Source organism: Oncorhynchus clarkii, chromosome 1 (assembly GCF_045791955.1).
Source record: "Oncorhynchus clarkii lewisi isolate Uvic-CL-2024 chromosome 1, UVic_Ocla_1.0, whole genome shotgun sequence".
Taxonomy (NCBI): domain Eukaryota; kingdom Metazoa; phylum Chordata; class Actinopteri; order Salmoniformes; family Salmonidae; genus Oncorhynchus; species Oncorhynchus clarkii.
Window position 1 is genome coordinate 2328899 of NC_092147.1, and position 12327 is coordinate 2341225.

Genomic DNA, 12327 nt, shown 5'->3' on the forward strand with positions numbered 1-12327 from the left:
CGGTCTTCTCATCCCAGCCCCACCGGCCTTCCCAGCCCCACTGGTCTTCCCAGCCCAGCCCCACTGGTCTTCACCTCCCAGCCCCACCGGTCTTCTCATCTCAGCCCCACCGGCCTTCCCAGCCCCACTGGTCTTCCCACCCCAGCCCCACTGGTCTTCACATCCCAGCCCCACCGGTCTTCCCACCCCAGCCCCACCGGTCTTCCCAGCCCCCCCGGTCTTCACATCCCAGCCCCACAGGTCTTCACATCCCAGCCCCACCGGTCTTCACATCCCAAACCCAACGGTCTTCTCATCCCAGCCCCACCGGCCTTCCCAGCCCCACTGGTCTTCCCAGCCCAGCCCCACTGGTCTTCACATCCCAGCCCCACTGGTCTTCACATCCCAGCCCCACTGGTCTTCACATCCCAGGTACACTGGTCTTCCCACCACAGCCCCACCGGTCTTCCCAGCCCCCCCTGTCTTCACATCCCAGCCCCACCGGTCTTCCCAGCCCCCCCGGTCTTCCCACCCCAGCCCCACCGGTCTTCACATCCCAGCCCCACCGGTCTTCACATCCCAGCCCCACCGGTCTTCTCATCCCAGCCCCACCGGTCTTCACATCCCAGCCCCACCAGTCTTCATATCCCAGCCCCCCCGGTCTTCCCACCCCAGCCCCACCGGTCTTCACATCCCAGCCCCACCGGTCTTCACATCCCAGCCCCACCGGTCTTCTCATCCCAGCCCCACCGGTCTTCACATCCCAGCCCCACCAGTCTTCATATCCCAGCCCCACCAGTCTTCTCATTCCAGCCCCACCGGTCTTCACATCCCAGCTCCACTGGTCTTCACATCCCAGCCCCACTGGTCTTCCCAGCCCCACCGGTCTTCCAATCCCAGCCTCACTTGTCTTCTCATTCCAGCCCCACCGGTCTTCACATCCCAGCTCCACTGGTCTTCACATCCCAGCCCCACTGGTCTTCCCAGCCCCACCGGTCTTCCAATCCCAGCCTCACTTGTCTTCTCATTCCAGCCCCACCGGTCTTCACATCCCAGCTCCACCGGTCTTCACATCCCAGCCCCACTGGTCATCCCACCCCAGCCCCACCAGTCTTCTCATCCAAGCCCCACCGGTCTTCCCACCCCAGCCCCACTGGTCTTCACATCCCAGCCCCACTGGTCTTCACATTTCAGCCCCACTGGTCTTCCCAGCCCCACCGGTCTTCCAATCCCAGCCCCACTGGTCTTCCCACCCCAGCCCAACCGGTCTTCACATCCCAGCCCCACCGGTCTTCACATCCCAGCCCCACTGGTCTTCACATCCCAGCCCCACTGGTCTTCACATCCCAGCCCCACTGGTCTTCACATACCAGACCCACTGGTCTTCACATCCCAGCCCAACAGGTCTTCACATCCCAGCCCCACCGGTCTTCCCATCCCAGCCCCACCGGTCTTCCCACCCCAGCCCCACCGGTCTTCCCAGCCCCCCCGGTCTTCACATCCCAGCCCCACCGGTCTTCACATCCCAGCCCCACCGGTCTTCACATCCCAGCACCACCGGTCTTCTCATCCCAGCCCCACCGGCCTTCCCAGCCCCACAGGTCTTCCCAGCCCAGCCCCACTGGTCTTCACATCCCAGCCCCACTGGTCTTCACATCCCAGCCCCACTGGTCTTCCCAGCCCCACCGGTCTTCCAATCCCAGCCCCACTGGTCTTCCCACCCCAGCCCAACCGGTCTTCACATCCCAGCCCCACCGGTCTTCACATCCCAGCCCCACTGGTCTTCACATCCCAGCCCCACTGGTCTTCACATCCCAGCCCCACTGGTCTTCACATACCAGCCCCACCGGTCTTCCCACCCCAGCCCCACCGGTCTTCCCAGCCCCCCCGGTCTTCACATCCCAGCCCCACCGGTCTTCACATCCCAGCCCCACCGGTCTTCTCATCCCAGCCCCACCGGCCTTCCCAGCCCCACAGGTCTTCCCAGCCCAGCCCCACTGGTCTTCACATCCCAGCCCCACTGGTCTTCACATCCCAGCCCCACTGGTCTTCCCAGCCCCACCGGTCTTCCAATCCCAGCCCCACTGGTCTTCCCACCCCAGCCCAACCGGTCTTCACATCCCAGCCCCACCGGTCTTCACATCCCAGCCCCACTGGTCTTCACATCCCAGCCCCACTGGTCTTCACATCCCAGCCCCACTGGTCTTCACATACCAGCCCCACCGGTCTTCCCACCCCAGCCCCACCGGTCTTCCCAGCCTCCCCGGTCTTCACATCCCAGCCCCACTGGTCTTCACATCCCAGCCCCACTGGTCTTCACATACCAGCCCCACCGGTCTTCCCACCCCAGCCCCACCGGTCTTCCCAGCCCCCCCGGTCTTCACATCCCAGCCCCACCGGTCTTCACATCCCAGCCCCACCGGTCTTCTCATCCCAGCCCCACCGGCCTTCCCAGCCCCACAGGTCTTCCCAGCCCAGCCCCACTGGTCTTCACATCCCAGCCCCACTGGTCTTCACATACCAGCCCCACCGGTCTTCCCACCCCAGCCCCACCGGTCTTCCCAGCCCCCCCGGTCTTCACATCCCAGCCCCACCGGTCTTCACATCCCAGCCCCACCGGTCTTCTCATCCCAGCCCCACCGGCCTTCCCAGCCCCACAGGTCTTCCCAGCCCAGCCCCACTGGTCTTCACATCCCAGCCCCACTGGTCTTCACATCCCAGCCCCACTGGTCTTCCCAGCCCCACCGGTCTTCCAATCCCAGCCCCACTGGTCTTCCCACCCCAGCCCAACCGGTCTTCACATCCCAGCCCCACCGGTCTTCACATCCCAGCCCCACTGGTCTTCACATCCCAGCCCCACTGGTCTTCACATCCCAGCCCCACTGGTCTTCACATACCAGCCCCACCGGTCTTCCCACCCCAGCCCCACCGGTCTTCCCAGCCCCCCCGGTCTTCACATCCCAGCCCCACCGGTCTTCACATCCCAGCCCCACCGGTCTTCACATCCCAGCCCCACCGGTCTTCTCATCCCAGCCCCACCGGCCTTCCCAGCCCCACTGGTCTTCCCAGCCCAGCCCCACTGGTCTTCACATCCCAGCCCCACCGGTCTTCCCACCCCAGCCCCACCGGTCTTCCCAGCCCCCCCGGTCTTCACATCCCAGCCCCACAGGTCTTCACATCCCAGCCCCACCGGTCTTCACATCCCAAACCCAACGGTCTTCACATCCCAGCCCCACCGGTCTTCCCAGCCCCCCCGGTCTTCCCACCCCAGCCCCACCGGTCTTCACATCCCAGCCCCACCGGTCTTCACATCCCAGCCCCACCGGTCTTCTCATCCCAGCCCCACCGGTCTTCACATCCCAGCCCCACCGGTCTTCATATCCCAGCCCCACCAGTCTTCTCATTCCAGCCCCACCGGTCTTCACATCCCAGCTCCACTGGTCTTCACATCCCAGCCCCACTGGTCTTCCCAGCCCCACCGGTCTTCCAATCCCAGCCTCACTTGTCTTCTCATTCCAGCCCCACCGGTCTTCACATCCCAGCTCCACTGGTCTTCACATCCCAGCCCCACCGGTCTTCCAATTCCAGCCTCACTGGTCTTCCCACCCCAGCCCCACCGGTCTTCACATCCCAGCCCGACTGGTCTTCACATCCCAGCCCCACTGGTCTTCACATCCCAGCCCCACTGGTCTTCCCACCCCACCAGTCTTCCCACCCCAGCCCCACTGGTCTTCACATCCCAGCCCCACTGGTCTTCCCACCCCAGCCCCACCGGTCTTCCCATCCCAGCCCCACCGGTTTTCCCACCCCAGCCCCACCGGTCTTCCCAGCCCCCCCGGTCTTCACATCCCAGCCCCACTAGTCTTCCCACCCCAGCCCCACCGGTCCTCACATCCAAGCCCCACTTGTCTTCACATCCCAGCCCCACCGGTCTTCCCATCCCAGCCCCACCGGTCTTCCCACCCCAGCCTCAACCGGTCTTCCTAGCCCAGCCCCACTGGTCTTCCCATCCCAGCTCCACCGGTCTTCCCATCCCAGCCCCACTTGTCTTCCCACCCCAGCCCCACCCGTCTTCCCACCCCAGCCCCACTGGTCTTCCCACCCCAGCCCCACCAGTCTTCACATCCCAGCCCCACCGGTCTTCCCAACCCAGCCCCACTGGTCTTCCCATCCCAGCCCCACCGGTCTTCACATCCCAGCCCCACCGGTCTTCACATCCCAGCCCCACCGGTCTTCACATCCCAGCCCCACTGGTCTTCCCATCCCAGCCCCACCGGTCTTCCCACCCCAGCCTCAACCGGTCTTCCTAGCCCAGCCCCACTGGTCTTCCCATCCCAGCTCCACCGGTCTTCCCATCCCAGCCCCACTTGTCTTCCCACCCCAGCCCCACCAGTCTTCCCACCCCAGCCCCACTGGTCTTCCCACCCCAGCCCCACCAGTCTTCACATCCCAGCCCCACCGGTCTTCCCAACCCAGCCCCACTGGTCTTCCCATCCCAGCCCCACCGGTCTTCACATCCCAGCCCCACCGGTCTTCACATCCCAGCCCCACCGGTCTTCACATCCCAGCCCCACTGGTCTTCACATCCCAGCCCCACTGGTCTTCACATCCCAGCCCCACCGGTCTTCCCATCCCGGCCCCACCGGTCTTCCCACCCCAGCCCCACCGGTCTTCCCAGCCCCCCCGGTCTTCACATCCCAGCCCAACCGGTCTTTACATCCCAGCCCCACCGGTCTTCCCACCCCAGCTCCACCGGCCTTCCCAGCCCCACTGGTCTTCCCCTCCCAGCCCCACTGGTCTTCACATCCCAGCCCAACTGGTCTTCCCACCCCAGCCCCACTGGTCTTCCCATCCCAGCCCCACCGGTCTTCCCACCCCAGCCCCACCGGTCTTCCCAGCCCCCCCGGTCTTCACATCCCAGCCCCACCGGTCTTCCCATCCCAGCTCCAACGGTCTTCCCATCCCAGCCCCACTGGTCTTCCCAACAAAGCTCCACTGGTCTTCACATCCCAGCCCCACTGGTCTTCCCAGCCCCACCGGTCTTCCAATCCCAGCCTCACTGGTCTTCCCACCCCAGCCCCACCGGTCTTCACATCCCAGCCCGACCAGTCTTCACATCCCAGCCCCACTGGTCTTCACATCCCAGCCCCACTGGTCTTCCCACCCCACTGGTCTTCCCACCCCAGCCCCACTGGTCTTCACATCCCAGCCCCACTGTTCTTCCCACCCCAGCCCCACCGGTCTTCCCATCCCAGCCCCACCGGTCTTCCCACCCCAGCCCCACCGGTCTTCCCAGCCCCCCCGGTCTTCACATCCCAGCCCCACTGGTCTTCCCACCCCAGCCCCACCGGTCCTCACATCCAAGCCCCACTGGTCTTCCCAGCCCAGCCCCACTAGTCTTCCGACCCCAGCCCCACCGGTCTTCCCAGCCCCCCCGGTCTTCACATCCCAGCCCCACTGGTCTTCCCACCCCAGCCCCACCGATCCTCACATCCAAGCCCCACTGGTCTTCACATCCCAGCCCCACCGGTCTTCACATCCCAGCCTCACCGGTCTTCCCAGCCCAGCCCCACTGGTCTTCCCAGCCCAGCCCCACTGGTCTTCCCACCCCAGCCCCACCGGTCTTCATATCCCAGCCCCACCAGTCTTCTCATTCCAGCCCCACCGGTCTTCACATCCCAGCTCCACTGGTCTTCACATCCCAGCCCCACTGGTCTTCCCAGCCCCACCGGTCTTCCAATCCCAGCCTCACTTGTCTTCTCATTCCAGCCCCACCGGTCTTCACATCCCAGCTCCACTGGTCTTCACATCCCAGCCCCACTGGTCTTCCCAGCCCCACCGGTCTTCCAATCCCAGCCTCACTTGTCTTCTCATTCCAGCCCCACCGGTCTTCACATCCCAGCTCCACCGGTCTTCACATCCCAGCCCCACTGGTCATCCCACCCCAGCCCCACCAGTCTTCTCAGCCACCGGTCTTCCCAGCCCCCCCTGTCTTCACATCCCAGCCCCACCGGTCTTCCCAGCCCCCCCGGTCTTCCCACCCCAGCCCCACCGGTCTTCACATCCCAGCCCCACCGGTCTTCACATCCAAGCCCCACCGGTCTTCCCACCCCAGCCCCACTGGTCTTCACATCCCAGCCCCACTGGTCTTCACATCCCAGCCCCACTGGTCTTCCCAGCCCCACCGGTCTTCCAATCCCAGCCCCACTGGTCTTCCCACCCCAGCCCAACCGGTCTTCACATCCCAGCCCCACCGGTCTTCACATCCCAGCCCCACTGGTCTTCACATCCCAGCCCCACTGGTCTTCACAGCCCCACCGGTCTTCTCATCTCAGCCCCACCGGTCTTCCCAGCCCAGCCCCACCGGTCTTCCCAGCCCAGCCCAACTGGTCTTCCCAGCCCAGCCCCACTGGTCTTCACATCCCAGCCCCACTGGTCTTCACATCCCAGCCCCACTGGTCTTCACATACCAGACCCACTGGTCTTCACATCCCAGCCCAACTGGTCTTCCCAGCCCAGCCCCACTGGTCTTCCCATCCCAGCCCCACTGGTCTTCACATCCCAGCCCCACTGGTCTTCACATACCAGACCCACTGGTCTTCACATCCCAGCCCAACAGGTCTTCACATCCCAGCCCCACCGGTCTTCCCATCCCAGCCCCACCGGTCTTCCCAGCCCCCCCGGTCTTCACATCCCAGCCCCACCGGTCTTCACATCCCAGCCCCACCGGTCTTCACATCCCAGCCCCACCGGTCTTCACATCCCAGCCCCACCGGTCTTCTCATCCCAGCCCCACCGGCCTTCCCAGCCCCACTGGTCTTCCCAGCCCAGCCCCACTGGTCTTCACCTCCCAGCCCCACCGGTCTTCTCATCCCAGCCCCACCGGCCTTCCCAGCCCCACTGGTCTTCCCACCCCAGTCTTCACATCCCAGCCCCACTAGTCTTCCCACCCCAGCCCCACCGGTCCTCACATCCCAGCCCCACTGGTCTTCCCATCCCAGCCCCACCGGTCTTCCCATCCCAGCCCCACCGGTCTTCCCACCCCAGCCTCACCGGTCTTCCCACCCCAGCCTCACCGGTCTTCCTAGCCCAGCCCCACTGGTCTTCCCAGCCCAGCCCCACTGGTCTTCCCATCCCAGCCCCACCGGTCTTCACATCCCAGCCCCACTGGTCTTCACATCCCAGCCCCACCGGTCTTCACATCCCAGCCCCACCGGTCTTCCCACCCCAGCCCCACCGGTCTTCACATCCCAGCCCCACCGGTCTTCACATCCCAGCCCCACCGGTCTTCCCACCCCAGCCCCACCGGTCTTCACCTCCCAGCCCCACCGGTCTTCTCATCCCAGCCCCACCGGCCTTCCCAGCCCCACTGGTCTTCCCACCCCAGTCTTCACATCCCAGCCCCACTAGTCTTCCCACCCCAGCCCCACCGGTCCTCACATCCAAGCCCCACTGGTCTTCCCATCCCAGCCCCACCGGTCTTCACATCCCAGCCCCACTGGTCTTCACAGCCCCACCGGTCTTCTCATCTCAGCCCCACCGGTCTTCCCAGCCCAGCCCCACCGGTCTTCCCAGCCCAGCCCAACTGGTCTTCCCAGCCCAGCCCCACTGGTCTTCACATCCCAGCCCCACTGGTCTTCACATCCCAGCCCCACCGGTCTTCCCATCCCAGCCCCACCGGTCTTCCCAGCCCCCCCGGTCTTCACATCCCAGCCCCACCGGTCTTCACATCCCAGCCCCACCGGTCTTCACATCCCAGCCCCACCGGTCTTCACATCCCAGCCCCACCGGTCTTCTCATCCCAGCCCCACCGGCCTTCCCAGCCCCACTGGTCTTCCCAGCCCAGCCCCACTGGTCTTCACCTCCCAGCCCCACCGGTCTTCTCATCCCAGCCCCACCGGCCTTCCCAGCCCCACTGGTCTTCCCACCCCAGTCTTCACATCCCAGCCCCACTAGTCTTCCCACCCCAGCCCCACCGGTCCTCACATCCAAGCCCCACTGGTCTTCCCATCCCAGCCCCACCGGTCTTCCCATCCCAGCCCCACCGGTCTTCCCACCCCAGCCTCACCGGTCTTCCTAGCCCAGCCCCACTGGTCTTCCCAGCCCAGCCCCACTGGTCTTCCCATCCCAGCCCCACCGGTCTTCACATCCCAGCCCCACTGGTCTTCACATCCCAGCCCCACCGGTCTTCACATCCCAGCCCCACCGGTCTTCCCACCCCAGCCCCACCGGTCTTCACATCCCAGCCCCACCGGTCTTCACATCCCAGCCCCACCGGTCTTCCCACCCCAGCCCCACCGGTCTTCACCTCCCAGCCCCACCGGTCTTCTCATCCCAGCCCCACCGGCCTTCCCAGCCCCACTGGTCTTCCCACCCCAGTCTTCACATCCCAGCCCCACTAGTCTTCCCACCCCAGCCCCACCGGTCCTCGCATCCAAGCCCCACTGGTCTTCCCATCCCAGCCCCACCGGTCTTCACATCCCAGCCCCACTGGTCTTCACAGCCCCACCGGTCTTCTCATCTCAGCCCCACCGGTCTTCCCAGCCCAGCCCCACCGGTCTACCCAGCCCAGCCCAACTGGTCTTCCCAGCCCAGCCCCACTGGTCTTCACATCCCAGCCCCACTGGTCTTCACATCCCAGCCCCACTGGTCTTCACATACCAGACCCACTGGTCTTCACATCCCAGCCCAACTGGTCTTCCCAGCCCAGCCCCACTGGTCTTCCCATCCCAGCCCCACTGGTCTTCACATCCCAGCCCCACTGGTCTTCACATACCAGACCCACTGGTCTTCACATCCCAGCCCAACAGGTCTTCACATCCCAGCCCCACCGGTCTTCCCATCCCAGCCCCACCGGTCTTCCCAGCCCCCCCGGTCTTCACATCCCAGCCCCACCGGTCTTCACATCCCAGCCCCACCGGTCTTCACATCCCAGCCCCACCGGTCTTCACATCCCAGCCCCACCGGTCTTCTCATCCCAGCCCCACCGGCCTTCCCAGCCCCACTGGTCTTCCCAGCCCAGCCCCACTGGTCTTCACCTCCCAGCCCCACCGGTCTTCCCACCCCAGCCCCACCGGTCTTCACATCCCAGCCCCACCGGTCTTCACATCCCAGCCCCACCGGTCTTCCCACCCCAGCCCCACCGGTCTTCACCTCCCAGCCCCACCGGTCTTCTCATCCCAGCCCCACCGGCCTTCCCAGCCCCACTGGTCTTCCCACCCCAGTCTTCACATCCCAGCCCCACTAGTCTTCCCACCCCAGCCCCACCGGTCCTCACATCCAAGCCCCACTGGTCTTCCCATCCCAGCCCCACCGGTCTTCACATCCCAGCCCCACTGGTCTTCACATCCCAGCCCCACCGGTCTTCACATCCCAGCCCCACCGGTCTTCCCACCCCAGCCCCACCGGTCTTCCCAGCCCCCCTGGGCTTCACATTCCAGCCCCACCGGTCTTCCCATCCCAGCTCCACCGGTCTTCCCACCCCAGCCCCACCGGTCCTCACATCCAAGCCCCACTGGTCTTCCCATCCCAGCCCCACCGGTCTTCCCATCCCAGCCCCACCGGTCTTCCCACCCCAGCCTCACCGGTCTTCCTAGCCCAGCCCCACTGGTCTTCCCAGCCCAGCCCCACTGGTCTTCCCATCCCAGCCCCACTGGTCTTCACATCCCAGCCCCACCGGTCTTTATATCCCAGCCCCACCGGTCTTCTCATTCCAGCCCCACCGGTCTTCACATCCCAGCTCCACTGGTCTTCACATCCCAGCCCCACTGGTCTTCCCAGCCCCACCGGTCTTCCAATCCCAGCCTCACTGGTCTTCCCACCCCAGCCCCACCGGTCTTCACATCCCAGCCCGACCGGTCTTCACATCCCTGCCCCACTGGTCTTCACATCCCAGCTCCACTGGTCTTCACATCCCAGCCCCACTGGTCTTCCCAGCCCCACCGGTCTTCCAATCCCAGCCTCACTGGTCTTCCCACCCCAGCCCCACCGGTCTTCACATCCCAGCCCGACCAGTCTTCACATCCCAGCCCCACTGGTCTTCACATCCCAGCCCCACTGGTCTTCACATCCCAGCCCCACCGGTCTTCACATCCCAGCCCCACCGGTCTTCCCACCCCAGCCCCACCGGTCTTCACATCCCAGCCCCACCGGTCTTCACATCCCAGCCCCACCGGTCTTCCCACCCCAGCCCCACCGGTCTTCACCTCCCAGCCCCACCGGTCTTCTCATCCCAGCCCCACCGGTCTTCACATCCCAGCCCCACTGGTCTTCCCAGCCCCACCGGTCTTCCAATCCCAGCCTCACTGGTCTTCCCACCCCAGCCCCACCGGTCTTCACATCCCAGCCCGACCGGTCTTCACATCCCTGCCCCACTGGTCTTCACATCCCAGCTCCACTGGTCTTCACATCCCAGCCCCACTGGTCTTCCCAGCCCCACCGGTCTTCCAATCCCAGCCTCACTGGTCTTCCCACCCCAGCCCCACCGGTCTTCACATCCCAGCCCGACCAGTCTTCACATCCCAGCCCCACTGGTCTTCAAATCCCAGCCCCACTGGTCTTCCCACCCCACTGGTCTTCCCACCCCAGCCCCACTGGTCTTCACATCCCAGCCCCACTGTTCTTCCCACCCCAGCCCCACCGGTCTTCCCATCCCAGCCCCACCGGTCTTCCCACCCCAGCCCCACCGGTCTTCCCAGCCCCCCCGGTCTTCACATCCCAGCCCCACTGGTCTTCCCACCCCAGCCCCACCGGTCTTCACATCCCAGCCCCACCGGTCTTCACATCCCAGCCTCACCGGTCTTCCCAGCCCAGCCCCACTGGTCTTCCCAGCCCAGCCCCACTAGTCTTCCGACCCCAGCCCCACCGGTCTTCCCAGCCCCCCCGGTCTTCACATCCCAGCCCCACTGGTCTTCCCACCCCAGCCCCACCGATCCTCACATCCAAGCCCCACTGGTCTTCACATCCCAGCCCCACCGGTCTTCACATCCCAGCCTCACCGGTCTTCCCAGCCCAGCCCCACTGGTCTTCCCAGCCCAGCCCCACTGGTCTTCCCACCCCAGCCCCACCGGTCTTCATATCCCAGCCCCACCAGTCTTCTCATTCCAGCCCCACCGGTCTTCACATCCCAGCTCCACTGGTCTTCACATCCCAGCCCCACTGGTCTTCCCAGCCCCACCGGTCTTCCAATCCCAGCCTCACTTGTCTTCTCATTCCAGCCCCACCGGTCTTCACATCCCAGCTCCACTGGTCTTCACATCCCAGCCCCACTGGTCTTCCCAGCCCCACCGGTCTTCCAATCCCAGCCTCACTTGTCTTCTCATTCCAGCCCCACCGGTCTTCACATCCCAGCTCCACCGGTCTTCACATCCCAGCCCCACTGGTCATCCCACCCCAGCCCCACCAGTCTTCTCAGCCACCGGTCTTCCCAGCCCCCCCTGTCTTCACATCCCAGCCCCACCGGTCTTCCCAGCCCCCCCGGTCTTCCCACCCCAGCCCCACCGGTCTTCACATCCCAGCCCCACCGGTCTTCACATCCAAGCCCCACCGGTCTTCCCACCCCAGCCCCACTGGTCTTCACATCCCAGCCCCACTGGTCTTCACATCCCAGCCCCACTGGTCTTCCCAGCCCCACCGGTCTTCCAATCCCAGCCCCACTGGTCTTCCCACCCCAGCCCAACAGGTCTTCACATCCCAGCCCCACCGGTCTTCACATCCCAGCCCCACTGGTCTTCACATCCCAGCCCCACTGGTCTTCACAGCCCCACCGGTCTTCTCATCTCAGCCCCACCGGTCTTCCCAGCCCAGCCCCACCGGTCTTCCCAGCCCAGCCCAACTGGTCTTCCCAGCCCAGCCCCACTGGTCTTCACATCCCAGCCCCACTGGTCTTCACATCCCAGCCCCACTGGTCTTCACATACCAGACCCACTGGTCTTCACATCCCAGCCCAACTGGTCTTCCCAGCCCAGCCCCACTGGTCTTCCCATCCCAGCCCCACTGGTCTTCACATCCCAGCCCCACTGGTCTTCACATACCAGACCCACTGGTCTTCACATCCCAGCCCAGCAGGTCTTCACATCCCAGCCCCACCGGTCTTCCCATCCCAGCCCCACCGGTCTTCCCAGCCCCCCCGGTCTTCACATCCCAGCCCCACCGGTCTTCACATCCCAGCCCCACCGGTCTTCACATCCCAGCCCCACCGGTCTTCACATCCCAGCCCCACCGGTCTTCTCATCCCAGCCCCACTGGTCTTCCCAGCCCAGCCCCACTGGTCTTCACCTCCCAGCCCCACCGGTCTTCTCATCCCAGCCCCACCGGCCTTCCCAGCCCCACTGGTCTTCCCACCCCAGT

General features: G+C 65.4%; 1 pseudogene; it reads right to left on the reverse strand.

The window, feature by feature from the left end:
• The window catches only part of LOC139414628 (cyclic nucleotide-gated channel cone photoreceptor subunit alpha-like), a 63937-nt pseudogene that overhangs the window by 20196 nt on the left and 31414 nt on the right, over positions 1-12327 (reverse strand).